General features: G+C 36.6%; 1 long non-coding RNA gene across 1 annotated transcript; it reads left to right on the forward strand.

Annotated features, from left to right (window-relative positions):
- Positions 1–245: 245 nt before the first annotated feature.
- LOC143621479 (uncharacterized) lies at positions 246–567 on the forward strand. The gene is made up of 2 exons (XR_013151528.1): positions 246–307; positions 389–567. It is a non-coding gene; the product is annotated as an uncharacterized LOC143621479 (long non-coding RNA).
- The last annotated feature ends 13,632 nt before the right edge of the window (positions 568–14,199 follow it).

Raw genomic sequence — 14,199 nt, forward strand, 5'->3', positions numbered from 1 at the left:
ATTTGCACTTGACACGGTTTATCTCCAGTCGCAGCTGTATGCTCACGTGGTTGTATGAAATTAAAATAACAATGTCAAAATTAGACCGAAATGAAAGAGAATAATATATATGTTCAAAATCGGATAAAGGCAAGCTAATTAACTCAAATTGATAAAAATTACCTCATTGATAATGTAAGGATTCAGAAACACTCCTTGCTAACAATGCATAATGTGGCAACAAAATTTTTTTTGTTGTTTGTGTATATTTTCTACAATTCAAGATTGTATTGGTGCATCCATCGCATGGTCTTGTCCATTCATCTCGGTATGTGTTTGTTAAACTTGTGATACAAATAATTTTAATAACATGGAACTTAATGCTTATACATGGATGGTTTATTTGAAGGTAGTCTATGAGGATTGAGGACGCATGATGACTCGGGATTTTATGGTGCTTGTTTCTTTATTGCTTTTAATTTTTTTTGTTGAATGTTACAAGAGTTTATGTTGAATAATGTTATAACTTATTTATGTTTAGTGTTTTTGTTATGAACAAGCTTATTTAATATAATGAAGTTTTATTTCTTTCAATATTTAGATGTCCATAAACGTATCGTAAAATTGTGTGTGTGGACGTTTTAAAAAGGGTTGTATAATATGATTTGTTAGGACTTCAATTTTTTGTCCTATTAAACGTTAGAACATTGTAAAAGTGTCATAATATGTTTTTTAGGACGTTGTTTAAGTTGTTCATAGACATATTATGCGACCATAAAATTTAGTTTTATAATCTTGTTTGGGATATTAGGACCCTTTTTTTGATACTATAATGTTCAATCGTAAGGGTCCTATAAATTAACTTTTAAGGACACTTGTATGTGTGTCAATAGTTTACAATTAGGTAAGCACATGTCAAAACATTGTAAAAGTGTCATAATATGTTTTTATTGGGATGCCTTTTGGGTTGTTAATGAATATATTATGCGACCATAAAACTGGTTTCGTAATCTTATTTGGGATATCAAGACTTTTTTCTTGGTACTAAAAAACCTATAATGTTACATCATAAGGGTCTTATAAAATAATTTTTAAGGACACTTGTATGTGTATCAAAAGATTAAAGGTAGGTAAGCACATGTTAAAACATTGTAAAAGTGTTCTAATATGTTTTTATTAAGACATATTTTGGGTTGTTAATGGATATTTTATGTGACCATAAAATTGGTTTCATAATCTCATTTGGGATATCAGGACGCTTTTTGAGTTCCGAGACTTATTACGACCCCTTTACATGTAATGCTTTTCTCGTTGGTCCTATTAAATGAAAGGTCCTCTAAAATAACATTTTAGGACGCTTTTGTGCGTACTAAAAAACCCTTTTTGTTGTAGTAACGTTTATACAACACAACTTATGTTATAGTTTGAAAAATAATGAACTATTTTATGTTTTTGCAATGGTGTTGCTGCATGATTCAGAATGTACTAATTCTTATAAAATTGAGATGTTCGTTTTACAATTTTGCAGAAATATATTGCCAATTGACTCAACAAACAAATTTGTGTCCAACATGTATTACAGAAAGGCCACAAGCAACAGTGTTGATCTTACCAAGTAAATATGATTCAAAGCGAATCCCACAAGGCAGCTTCAAAACATATGACGATAATGGCCTAGTCATAAACATGAGACATAAAACTATAAAAGAAGTTAATATCCATAACCAAGCATAAGAAATTGACACTTACCAAGTATTCTTGGTGACTTTGAAGACCGTCTTGGTTTAATTTTTTTTTTATAGAAATAACAGTGGATGTCAAAACTAATAAGCATCAAAACAAAAAGCAATGTAACATATATTTAATTGACACACACATTTGGATTCACGAAGTTTCACTTGACACGGTTTATCTCCAGCAGTTGTATACTCTGTGATTGTATGAAATTAAAATAACAATGTCAGAATTAGATCGAAATAAAAGAGAATAATAAGTTCAAAATCGAAAAAAAACAAGCTAATTGACTCAAATTGATAAAAATTACCTCACTGATTATGCAAGGATTCAGAAGCACTCCTTTCTAACAATGCACGTTATAGAAGCAACCATGACATATGGAAAAACCCTAGAAACCTTAAATGTATATCAACATTCATTGTAACAATTAACAAAAATCATCACCGTTTCCCATGGCTTTTTCCTTGGCTCAACAAAAACATAAAAAAATAATGAATAGCCATAATGGATTGGTCGCAGTAGGTTAATTGGAAAAATAGGTCAATATCAGGCAGCAAATCCTTCATGGCTTCATAACGTGCACGATCTTAAATAATATGTCTGGCTGCAGCGATGGTAATTAAACTCATATTCAATGGGAGTAATATGAAGGGACACCGCATTCAATGTCACCGTTTAAGTTCACCTCCATCATCGAGTACTAATTTAACCCAATAAACCAACTATTAATATATCCGATGTGTGTATTAATGTCCATCAAGTTTAGGGGGGGGGGGGGGGTTATTTTTTTTGGTGTTTTAATATTGCGTAAACAATAAAAACATCTGAAAAACACTACAAAGCATATGAAAATCAAGAATAACGATATCTCAATTATTACTTCAAGATACACATGATTAACTTGTAAATTCGAAAATAGTTAAAGTAACTGAAAACATATACAGCACAGATTATAAAACAGGTCCTATCATCTACACCCTTGGCATGTCTTGCACAAGCAATTGAATGTAGGTAACCAGTAACTGCTGCATTAGTAGGAAGACCTCTAAGTGTAATAAGATTATCATTAGCCTTTTGTTCTATTTCTACTTGACTTTGACCAACAGTTTCCACGTTTGACCAGTTGTTTCGTTTCTTCTGTTTCGGTACCAACTTCATAAGTAATTAATGATCAGTTATATCCTTGAGAAAGGAGTGAACCTTATGGAACTCTAGCTCGTGCAGGCGGGCCAATCGTAATAATTTTCGTTATGCTGATAGGTGGCGTTAGTATCTGCATGTTCTTTTAACGATATTGGAAGTGACCCGAAAGTAGGAATGTTAGACGAGTTGAAAGGAGGGGCCTCGACAGAAAGCATTCTTTTCTCTATTTCCCGTTTTGCCTTCTTTTGGGCCATCTTGACCCAACTCAAATGTTAATAGTGAAGATAAAAGTACAATATATATTATTCATTTATTTGTTAAACATGGCACCCAGTAAACAATGCTACAATAAGGAATGCAGAAACAAAACTTAAAAGTGGTTCCATATGTACTTCCTTATCATCCATGCAAAGCAATTTATACTTAAGGTTAAAGAAATGAAACAAAGACACAAAGCTATGTATAAATTTTTTCTTTTTTATTTATCTGAATTAATGTTTTAATTTTAAACATGAACATAACCAATCACTAACCATTAGTAAATGGGTCAAAATGACCATACTTGAATGTAATTACATGGCTTTGGGTGTACTCTAAAAGGTTTCGGCTTAGCTTCTAATGGAACCTGATAACACATTTAGCTTAACGGATCGTGCTCATATCAACCCAACAAGTTTGTGGGCTGACCTGTAAGGCCTCATTACCAGTGCCTCACTTTAACGTTGGATTTACTCATAAACGCAGTTCATAATATCAGAGTTAATAAAAACATTCGCGGAATATTAAAACATTCAAACCATTAAATTACATAACCATCCTTTCTTGTCTTAATGGGCATTCAAATTATTTAAACATAAAACATTGTCTTTTAAAACATCATAACATAATACTTCATTGAGATGCTAGTGTCTTCAAATCCATGCCATGTGCTTCCCCTCAAGCAAGTTGCCTCATTCTACTCACCTGCGTGCATACTAAAAGTCAGCTACGCTGAGTGAGTTCTAGTTAATCAGACGACATACAATACATTCACATACTAGCATATGCACCCGGAGGTACATACCTTCATATCTTCTTACACACTTACTTACATACGTGCTTTCATTCTTTCTTTCGTACTTACTTACATACTTTTATTCATACATATACATTTTAAAGAGCATTCCGCCCTATAACCTTAGCCGATATTATTAGGGTCGGTTCCCTACGTTCGCCGATAGTATTAGGGTCGGTTCCCTACGTTCGCCGATACTATTAGGGTCGGTTCCCTTCATTCGCCGACATTATTAGGGTCGGTTCCCTACATTCGCCGATACTATTAGGGTCGGTGCCCTTCATTCGCCGACATTATTAGGGTCGGTTCCCTACATTCGTGCTACTATAACATACCTGTCATTTTCATACTTTCCATGACGATATGTGCAATCTCCGAAGAGCGTTCACGTACCATCAACATTTCATACATACATTGTTCATACATCATACATATTCATTCATACGTCATCCATACATCATACATATCAATCATACCCTTAACTAACACTTGACGACACATGCAATATCCGAAGATCGTTCACGCACCGTCAAGCAATCGTCGTACATAAATCATACAAGGCATACACTTACCACCTAAGGTAAGTGTATTGACTATCACATCGAGTATGCACACAACCCCGAAAACATAACAAGGATGTGGGGCTAGAAACCCACCTCAATGCGGTTGCTTTCACCGTTTACGGTTATTCCCTTCTTGAGATGTGCACGACTAACTGTATAATAATTATATGTATCAATAAACTATCACTACACATATCGTCTTTCTAGTTTAACTATTACCCTCAACGTACGGGGTCCGGGGGCAGCGCCCCTGGCAGCAGGGTTCTAGGGGCGGCAGCCTCTAGCGGGGTCCAAGGGGCAGAGCCCCTGACTGGGGTTAAGCTGCCAGGTCAGCTTGGAAAAATTTTATTTTCATTATCTGCCTTAACACATTTTCCATTAGGATTTTGAATCATTAAATAATTTGCTACTTAAAAGTTCAAGGGCTTCTTTGTAATTAAATCATTCTTTTCTAAGTCCGGGGACCATTCTGTAATTCTGTTAAACATATGGTTCTTTACTTATCCTAGCGAACTGGTAACGAATTGAAACCTTTAATGAACTGGTCATGGTAACGAACTGGACCCTCTAACGAATCAGTCCATATAGCGAACCAATCCAGGTAGCGAACTGGACCTTCTAATTCGTTATCTCCTTTAACGAATGACTACAACGAATTGGGGCTAATTTGTTATCTTTTAACTATAGCGAATCAAGGGTAATTCGCTATCTTTTCCCCTAATGAACTGAAGCTAATTCGTTACATTTCCACAGACGAATCAGCTTAGCGAATTACTTCTAATTCGCTAGTTACACTTAGCGAACTAGGGTTAGGTCAGGGAATGTCAGAACATCCCCTGACATTCTTCTTAACCTCGTATTTAACTTTTCCGGCGCCGCCGCCGGAGAGCCGCGGATTTTCCCGTTCGATCCAGATCTGAGCTAGGGTGACCCCTAAGCTCATCATAGGTTCGGTTTATACCCGATTCCATCCGGATTTCGTGACTTAAACGGTTTAACGGTGTCGGCTCGCCGTTTCGTGATTATATCTCACGTATTTAAGCTCATACAATATCATACTATCATACCTTGGATCAGGATCGGTTCTTCTTCTATATTTCGGCTAGAGAGAGAGACTAGAGAGAGAGAGAGAACTTAAGTGTGTGTTTTGGTGGTGTATGGAATATGTGTAAAATGGAGGATTAATGGGTATTAAAGGTATATATATTTATTGATAATGGGCTTAAGCCCATGGTCTTTCTTTCTTTCTTTCATAACCCAAGTCCATAACCCATATCCATTTACCCATCACTAGCCCGACTTATAATAACTCACATTTCATTTATTAACCGAGACTATAAAAACGGGATGTTACATGACCCAAGGAACCCATTTGACCTTTGAATCACCTCATTGATGTCCCTATTTTATGAAGAAAACCAATTAACAAATGTCAAGGAAAAAAATAGAAAAAAATAATACCCAATAAAACCATCAAAAACAATATTAAAGTTAAAAAAACACTTAAATTTATACTCAATATCAAGCTAAAACTTAATCATAATTCTTAGAAATAATCACATAAAAGCATAAAATCTCAACATGATGTATAAAACTAACAAAGATCAATAACACGAAAACAATACCCAAAAAATGGTGATGGTATGCACATTCTATTTATCATCATGTAAATTCTACATCTTGAAACAAAAAAAACATAAAAAAATGAAAAAATATAATTAAATAGAAATAAATCTGCATCTTGAAGCAGAAAATAAGAAAATTGGTATTACACAGGTGATCTTGGTGCTAAGTGTGGGAAGCAGGATCCGGTGTATGTAGAAATAAATCTCTTCGTCAGAAATCTGCATCAATTTGATGAGCTTCAATAGATTCGTGGTAGTGAAGAAGGAGTAAAAAGAGTATGGAAGGCCATTAGTTAGTCGCACTATATATATAAAACTAAAGGATGTTACGGCGGGAATTGAATAGAAGAATGATGACCCTCAAGTGATTTAACGTCTCAGGCATAGGGGTGGTAACGGACGAGCATTCAATGCTTCAACGACGCTTCATAATTGAACAGTCTGTTGGGATGCTCTCGTGAGGTGCTCTCGTAAGGTTTTGGGTCTGTTCAATAGCGCTTCAACACAATGAATTTGTTGGGTTTAATATTGATTACGGGTGAATTACGGGTGAATTACGGGTCGATGGATAGTGGTTTGGTTTGTTTTCCTTAAGTAATCTAATAAAGAAAGAGTCTAAAGATTGACTGGGCATGTGATGAAGAGTTGGTCAGCAGCCATTGACCGAGTTTATTGGTAAAATAACGTGGGTTATTAGTTGCCATGTGAACGTGGAGTTGTAGCATGATAGTAGGATGTTGGTTTTGTTTTTACTATTATAAATAACATGTCGTAGCAGTATCTTTGTATTCTTTTTGTACTCTTAATTTTCATTAAGAAAGTTTGCAAGCAATCCTTGTGTTCATATTGTGTGTATTTAGCGTGTGTAAAACCTGGGTTGGAACCAACATTTGGTATCAGAGTGCAAGGTTGAAGAAGGTGTTGCCAGTTTGAGAGTCGGTTTCGAGAAAGGACGTAGCCCTTGGCCGCGGGATGAATGCAGCAGCGGAAACCGAGCAAACAAAAGGTGAAGTGTAAGGCTCCGTTACCGGTGCCTTACATTGGACGTTGGATTTACTCATAAACACAGTTCTACAATCATATATCATATCATATCATATCATATCATGCCCAGTAAAATCCCACCGACAGCAAAGCTATAAGTAGGGTCTGGGGAGGGTGGGATGTAGGCACACCGTACCTCTATCCAAAGGAATAAAGAGGTTGCTTCCAGAGAGACCCTCGGCTCTAAGTACATGTGTATGAAGCAAAATAAAGGAAAATCAAAGTTTAACAGTTATATAAAAACTACTACTAATTATAATAATATTAATAATAAGATCACAGTTTAACAGCTATATAAAAGCTAATAATAATAATAATAATAATAATAATAATAATAATAATATATGTAAGGGAAATACCATTATGGTATGTGACCTAAATAAGTTAAGTCTAAGCCCTAAGGTATTCAATTCTCTCTAAAAATCCTTAACTTTAATTCTACTTCTCCACGAATTCCTATCCTCAACCATGTCCTCGGAGAGGTTTAGGTCTATCAAATCATGCCTAATCCTCTCATCCCAAGTCAATTTCGGTCGTCCTCTACCCCTCCTCCCCTCTATAGTAATGTTTTCTACGGATCTAACAGGATTCGTCATCTGTCTTCTCTTTACATGTCCAAACCATCTCAATCTCCCCTCTCTTATCTTGTCTGCTATGTTCGCCACCCCTAATCTCTCGCGAAACACAACGTTTCTTATTCGGTCTAGCCTTGTGTGCCCACACATCCAACGTAGCATTCTCATTTCTGCTACCTCCATCTTCCGCACTTGTGCCTTCTTGATGGCCCAACAATCTGTTCCATATAGCATTGCAGGTCTAATTGCCACCCTATAGAATTTTCCCTTTAGTTTAGTCGGGAAACTCTTGTCGCACAATATACCTGTGGCTGCTTTCCATCTACACCATCCTACCTGAACTCGGTGGGTCACATCACTGTCTAATTCCCCATCGCTCTGTACAAATGATCCTAAATACTTGAACTTCGTTACCTGCGGGACCACCTGCCCTTCAATTGTGATCTGTGCGTCTTCATTGTCGTTAATCCCACCAAAATCACAGTGGAGGTACTCCGTCTTAGATCGGCTAATCTTTAAACCTTTTGTCTCTAAGGTTGTTCGCCACTCCTCAAGCCTCATGTTTAGATCTTGTTTTTTCTCAGCAAGTAACACAATATCGTCTGCGAACATCATGCACCACGGGAGAGTCCCCTGAATCGACTTTGACAACTCATCCAAGACTACTGCAAAAAGAAACGGGCTCAACGCTGACCCCTGGTGAAGACCTACCTCTACAAGAAAGAAATCAGTATCCCCCACTGGCGCACGGACACTTGTTTCACTCTACAATCAGAGTTAATTAAAACTTTCTCGGAAACGTTAACTTAAGTCATTTGTTACAAAACATAAAATCTTTTCTTTGAAACCATAACATAAAACATCATATTTAAAAAATCATTTCTTCCATCTTCAGATGCCATCCGTTCAATCCATGCCATGTGCCCTCCTCATGCTAGCTCTATAAACGTATTCACCTGCATGCATACTAAAAGTCAGCTACGCTGAGTGAGTTCTAGTTAATCAGGCAACATACAATACATACACATATCGTACATACATACATATCTTAACCTAGAAGGAACACTCTATATACTTTCCATAGAATGAACACTATACTATCCATAGAAGGAACACTATATTATCCATAGAAGGAACACTATGCTATTCATAGAAGGAACATTATACATTATCTATAGAAGGAACTCTATATATTATCCATAGAAGGAACACTGTATATAAGTTATTATTTAATGTCCATGTAAGGAGCTAATCACTTCCCTCGGCAAAACGTGCAATATCCGAAGATCGTTCACGTATCGACAAGCCTTCCTCCTTACATTACATACAATATTCATATATTTATTTATAACCTGACAGTACGTGCAATATCCGAAGATCGTTCACGTATCGACAAGCAATCATTCGTATCTATCACATATATCATACATGACATACACTTACCATTTAAGGTAAGTGTATTAACTGTCACATCGAGTATGCACACAGCCCCGAAAACATAACAAGGAATGGGGCTAGAAACTCACCTGATTGCGGTTACGTTCATCGTTAATGGTTATTCCTTTCTTTAGATGTGCGCGACTAACTGTTTAATGAACACAATATTAAATACCGCTCGAGCCATTCACATTGTTACTTAATTAGTCTTACGCGTCTAAGCCGGTTTTACTTTATTGAATCTTTACCCGGTTAGTTAATAGTTACTCGTTAACCTTTAAAGGTATTTTTCATAAATTAATAAAGTCCAAGGGCTAATATGTAATTAAACCATTTATTCTAAGCCCAAGGACCTTTCTGTCATTCTTTCAAACTCTTATTCGTTATCCGATTCGTTAATTCAATTCGTTATCTCAGTTAATTTGTTATGTAATCTTCCTCCATTCGTCATCTGGTTCATTATATTTAATAAAGCGATTCGTTATCTTAACGTAATGAATTGGGTGAGCTAATTCGTTGTTGTTTTGGTTCGTCACAACGTTCAAGCACCAACGGATTCGGGTTTTCACCTTCGGATCTTGGCTAGGGTTATAGGATGGTGTTTGTGTGTGTTTTGATGGTTTAGGTTATGGTGTAGAGATGGATAAAAATATAAAGGATTAGGGTTTAAGGGGTATTTATACTTTCTTGATCCCATGGACCTAAGGCCCATCTTTCCTTTTTGGTCCATAATTAATTCCATCTAAAAAGCCCAGTTATCCTTTCATATATTATTATTATATCACTCCACTAACTCAATCAGTTCTCTCAACGAAATTAATATTTTAAATATTATTATCAAAATTTCGAGATGTTACAAGTCTTCCCTCCTTAAAGAGGTTTCGTCCCCAAAACCTAGCTTGTTCCTTGTAGGAGGAACACTTCCCATATTCACCCACTTTATTGAAGCGTCTTTGCTTTCTAGGTTACCCTTCTTACTCCTGACTTTGTAGTCACCGAGCGGTGGTCATGTGTTTTAACTATTAAGGTAGATTGTCCATGAGGCCCTCGATTTACCAAGTCTCGTCTCGTCTTTCTAAGGGGGCTTTGTTTTATATATATATTTACACTAACGCCTAAGATGACGCTCTAATACAACACAACTATTTATCATAACCAACATGCATTCAAGACAATTCATATCATAATTAATAAACACCGGTCTAACCTTCAATATAAAACAACACGCATTGAGTCATTAATAAGTCAAACATAAAATTAACTTATGGCTAATAGCTAGCCTTCTTGAATGGTCTTTTATAAGCATGCGGAGGAAGCTGTTAAACCTCAAACATTCTTCTCTGCTTCACGTCCTTCCTTAGGTTTCCTGCTGTCTGTTGCTAGGTGTCCACATCCTCCATAGTTGTGACACCTATGGTGATCCTTGCACTCCCAGGAGGAATGTCCAGCTTTTCCACACATGTAGCAAACACCTAATCCCATTCTGCATTCTCTCGGGTGCTTCTTTCCACATTTTTCACAAACAATGAACTCTTAATGCCTTGCCTTCTTCTTACGTGGTTCCCCTTCGTTGGCTTCATTTGGTTTTGGGGTTGGGTTCTTTTTCTTTGGTTCAGTCGTCTCCTCTTCACTGATGGCAAGGTCTTCATAAACAATCTCGGCCAATTCCACGGCCGAGTCAAATGTTGCAGGTTTACTAGCCTTAACCAAAGTGCGAACATTCTGCGGAAGTCCCCTAATGTAATACTTGATCCTCTTCGCTGCGGTGTTCACCTTGTCAGGTACTAGCCTAGACATGCGGTTGAATTCAGTAGTATACTCACGGTGTGTCATCTTTCCCGCCGAAATTAATATAAATGTACCTTAAACGAGTCGGTTTACGAACACGGTCTAGTCTCGATGTTGTTTTGGTTTGTCACAGCGTTCAAGCACCAACAGGTTCAGGTTTTCACCTTCGGATCATGGCTCGGGTTATAGGATGGTGTTTGTGTGTGTTTTGATTGTGTAGGGGATGGTGTAGAGATTGATATAAATGGAAATGATTAGGGTTTAAGGGGTATTTATACTCCCTTGAGCCCATGGACGTAAGGCTCATCTTTCCTTTTTGATCCATAATTAATTCCATATAAAAAGCCTAGTTATCCTTTCATATTTTATTATTATTATTACTCCACTAACTCAATCATTTCTCTCGACGAAATTAATATTTTAAATATTATTCTCAAAATTTCGGGATGTTACATGAAGAAGGTTCGTAACATCAGGTGTTGTTTCGGCTTGTTTAACTCCAGAAGATGGAGTCGTGAAGGTGATTCTGTCAGACGTTGTATGGTGGATGTACCATTTGAGTCGACGGGGTGACCTGTGATAATGTTTTCTGTAGCTGTTAATGTTGATCAAAGAAGTATGAAGACTGGCTGCTACAGCAAAAGAAAGAGATCGACGAAGGAGAATAACGGGCGAAAGACCGTAGGTGTGAGCCAAAGACTGATAACTCACATCTTAGTAGAAGACCGCTGCCGTAAAGTGAGTTTCGGGTGGGAAATAGAAAAGACCACTGCCGGAAAGTGACATCTGGTAAGAAAAAGAGAAGACCGCCGCCAGAAAGTGAGTTCCTGTGGGAAAAGGACAATACCGTTAACCGGGGAAGAATAACTGAAGCCGTGAAGACCGAATGGCGTGACCGAGACCGAACTAGTTCATCTTTCCGGAATGAAAGACCGTAGACCAAAATTGTGAACCGAAGACCGAGGTACCGTTCACGTTAAGAAGAGAAAAGACTCATTCTGATCTCGCAAATGATCAGAAAGAAAATGCCGACGCCTCCGCAAGGAAAAGAAAGGAAAGAAGCTTGTGCAAATAGGCGATAAAGAAAGACATTAGAATGAAGGTCATGAAAGAATGAATCGTTTGTTTTTTCATTCGATTTAGAGGAAGAAAGAAAAATAAGAAAGTTGAAGCAAAGGTCATTAGCTCATAGAAAGTAGAAAGATTTCACCATTATGGTTCAAGTAGAAAGAAAATCTGATTTTGGATTAAGAAATAAAGAAAGGAAGAGGCCAGTGATATTGCAAGAAAGTAAGAAGGTAGCAAGCCAGAAGAACGGGAGTCAATCAGAAAGAAAAAAAAATCAATAGCCCGAAGAAAGAAAACCGAAATTTAGCAAGTGATCGAACCAATGTGGTTCGTGTAGCTAGAACCGAGTCAGGCATGGCTCATAGCAAGTAGCAAGACGGAACCTTAGTGGTTTGTATAGTAAGTTAGCAAGGAGATTAAAGAAAGTAATAAAGAGGGTTCTAATCAAGAAAGACAACAAAACGGTTAGCAAGAAAACCGATTCCGGTTTTAGCATGGAAAGCAAGAACGAATGCAAGCAAGAATCGAAAAATTACAAAGAACCGAATCAAGATTAAGGGGGTGAATATTGGGTTTAATATTGATTACGGGTGAAGTACGGGTCGATGGATAGTGGTTTGGTTTGTTTTCCTTAAGTCATCTAATAAAGAAAGAGTCTACAGATTGACTGGGCATGTGATGAAGAGTTGGTCAGCAGCCATTGACCGAGTTTATTGGTAAAATAACGTGGGTTAATAGTTGCCATGTGAACGTGGAGTGTAGCATGATAGTAGGATGTTAGTTTTGTTTTTACTATTATAAATAGCATGTCGTAGCAGTAGCTTTGTATTCTATTTGCACTCTCAATTTTCATTAAGAAAGTTTGCAAGCAATCCTTGTGTTCATATTGTGTGTATTTAGCGTTTGTAAAACATGGGTCGGAACCAACAACATTCAATTTCCATTCAATGTCTAGCATTCAATCACAAGGGTAAAACATAATGACAATATATTGCCTAAACCTTTTGCTTCTTCGAAGGTCGGATGATTGATTTCAAAAAAACTGAAGCTTCATCAAGTTGTACCATGCGCTTTAAGAATGGATCGAGACATTGACAAATTACTTTCTTTGCCCAATTGTGAAATGACGTTTGTATCCTCGTGCTCTAATTGTGAAATGACTCTTTCGTCTATCACTTATGCTTAATAAGATAATATAGATATAAATAATATAGATATAGATAATATAGATACAGATATAGATATAGATATAGATAATATAGATATATTAACCATGTATTTGTTGTCATCCCATGCCAAGTGATAAGTGGTCGGCTATATGTCTGCAAAAAGACTTCATGTGTAATGTAATGTCTATATATATGTGTGAAATGACCAATGTTTTCAGATTCAGACTAGACATCGAACCGGCAGTCTTATCGGGTCATATGTCAAATTGGGTCAAAGATCGGACTGGATTAAAGACACATAAATTTATTAGAAATGTCGGACAATGTTTTATGTCATGATTTTTGTAGATATCATCTTGAATTCTTGATCATATTACGTCTTCAATTGAGTTCTCCTTTTTGGTGTCTATTGCATATGTGCGTACCCTATTGGCCGTACCATAACGAATAGAACCGATACCAACCAAATTCCCATCACATTTTATGTTACAATATTGTGCGATGTAATAACACGTAGTTGCTATTTTATATCAAGATAACTTTTTACAAATTATGTTTTTGGAAATATGATAACCTAATTTTGCTAGTTTCTTAATTGTTTTAGTGGATTGAATTATATGAGCAAGCAATTAAGTGAAAGAAGAAGATCAAGAGAATCCAAGAAGTAGTAGACGCTCTCATAAACCGATTTACCTTGATTAAGTAGATGTGTTGAATTATAGTTGCACATAAGAATCAAAAAGTTATAATGCAGTAATTAGTAGTGGAGGTTACACATTGTGAAAGTCATGTTGTCATAGTTGCAGTTTCCTATCATGATACATTAACAAATCTTTTAGTGAAGATCAAACAAGTTTTGTGGTCAAGTGTACAAATTCATTGATGCTGCTCGTTGCTTTAAACTTTTATTCAGAAACTATTGTGGTTTGACTCCGTGTGTTCGTATATAATATAATAAACAATGGACTTGGTGTCAGGTATTGTAAACTTCTTAAGTAATGCATCCACTTTAGGGAG

Source organism: Bidens hawaiensis, unplaced genomic scaffold (genome assembly GCF_021521415.1).
Source record: "Bidens hawaiensis isolate Kalapana, Puna unplaced genomic scaffold, B.hawaiensis_p1.1 tig00002866_1, whole genome shotgun sequence".
NCBI lineage: Eukaryota > Viridiplantae > Streptophyta > Magnoliopsida > Asterales > Asteraceae > Bidens > Bidens hawaiensis.